We start from the raw sequence: 2,313 nt of genomic DNA on the forward strand, positions 1-2,313 counted from the left end.
CTCGTTTGTTTCAGTGCTCTTAACAGGGCATACAACAAGAGAGACTACTAAGGAGGTGCCGGCAACACCATTCAGCCACAACTTCAGCAACAACAACTATGTTGTTGACTAAAATCATTCCTGTTTGAATGTTGTCCATTCTTATTAGAAAGTTGCAACATCACAGCGGGTGGAGATACAGAAAGCAACCCTTTTGGATTCGACTTGCATAGTTACAAAAATAAATTAGCACCAACATGTCAAAGTTAGTTACAAGAGTCTCCGAACCCAACACACTCTGAATTCAACATGCCGATCCACACGCTGAACCTCAAGAAATTTCTGCAAATGCTGAGGTTTCCTCTCAATGCCGGCACATCATCAAACACGGTGTACTGAAGCTTTTGTTAACTGTTGTTTGTCTTGTATAAGTTGGCAGTAGAATTTCATAACTAATCGAATGCTTTTATTGAAAAATCGATCTTGCGATTCGAATTTCATTCACTGCGTGAAATTAGAGTCGCGAAATAAACAAACTTCTTATAAACTACACACATAATTATATCAACACACACACACACGCGCACACACACACACATACACTTACATATAATGTGTGTATGTAGACAGACAGACAGACAGGCAGATAGATAGATAGATAGATAGATAGATAGATAGATAGATAGATAGATAGATAGATAGATAGATAACCACAGGTTCACAAAGCAGCGTTTATTGAAATATAGGTGTGTATAATTATTATTAATACGTTCGTGCACACTCAAGCGTGGAAAGACCTTCAGATCAGGTCCACCTCAACGAGATACTTTCTCGTCTACTGTGACCAAGTGGTAAGTAGCCGACAAAACTGAGCTGTCACTCCAGCCGGATATTCAGAACACATTATGTAGGATTCAACTCAGAAAATCAAGCAACATGACCAGATATTCTGAGTTAAGGTTGGTTGGATACAAAATACGACCAGTGTTAACCTACGAAGCGTTCAGGTATCAAAGGAGTTCAGGATGCTCGTAAGAGCTTCAGGCAGTGTCCAAGTATTTCAACTATAGAGCATGACAGGGAGGACCAGAGACTTGAAGACCCGAACTTTTGATATCTGGAGTTCAGATATTGATATTTGAAAGATCGATATCTGAAAGACGTTCGCAGTGCAAAATTTACTGGGAGAGAAATGGTGTGCATGTATAGACATTTATGTATGTACATTTTTTTATGTTTATATTTGGATATTGTAAATAAACATCATGAACTTTATAATTTTCTGAAGAAACCTAGAGAATCATACATGTACCTCTATTTCATCCATTTCATCTATCTATTACTCCAGCCTACTGGAGTTATATAGATAGAATAAGGCATGTCACTCCTAGACTGAAACAGCTGTAAGACATTGTCCCATCTTCGGTCACTAGATGTCCTTTTTAATTACTGATATGACATAATATGTCACATGTGCTTGTATATTGTTTTTATTGTCCTCTTAGTTGAAAAATAAACAGGTAAATTGACCTAATACAATGTCTGCAAGTTGATGAGTACCACATATTCCCCTCCATTTTCTTATTGCTATATATATAGGATGTGAAAAAATTTCAGACGCACATATCCACTCACATATAAACAAATGCACTGGAAATTCCTAGCACCACTTATCTGAAAGATCGATACTAACTTATTTAACTGGATCACTCTATCACACATACACCCCCCCCCACACACACACACACACACTATTTCATCTTCATTTCTCCCTTCACCTTCTTCCAATAGACTCCGAGTGCCACCTACTCTGCAACTAAAATTTCTAGTTTAATATTTCGACTCTGTTATCTTCCAAAACTTATCTCCATATCTGAGGCAGGATCAACACTTAATTGTTGGCCAGTAACAATCTCATTTACTTCATTGCTGTCTTCACTATAAAACCCACCAATATCACAACCACTCAGCACTTTATAATAAACAATACACTCTTTCATACTTTATATTACCAACTCTTTAACATGTGATACTCCTCTCCCATTAAGTACTACCACCGCCGTACATTTCATTTAAGTCTTCTGTCGATGTCTTGAGCCTTTTCCATTTATAAGTTCTCAAGGGAAACAAGACACTCATAAAACTATTTAAATGTAATGGGTTTACGGCTGCAAACAATTTTTTTTACCATATAATGCATTATGGAAAACAATTATACACCAAGGTTATTTTGCAATATGTTTCAGGTTGCCATTTGATGGCTGTTTACCATAACACGGTTATGAAACTCTGAGTAACAATGTATTGCCTGTAACGACCAATATCATTTTATAA

The sequence above is a fragment of the Octopus bimaculoides genome, chromosome 2, assembly GCF_001194135.2.
Source record: "Octopus bimaculoides isolate UCB-OBI-ISO-001 chromosome 2, ASM119413v2, whole genome shotgun sequence".
In the NCBI taxonomy this organism is placed as follows: domain Eukaryota; kingdom Metazoa; phylum Mollusca; class Cephalopoda; order Octopoda; family Octopodidae; genus Octopus; species Octopus bimaculoides.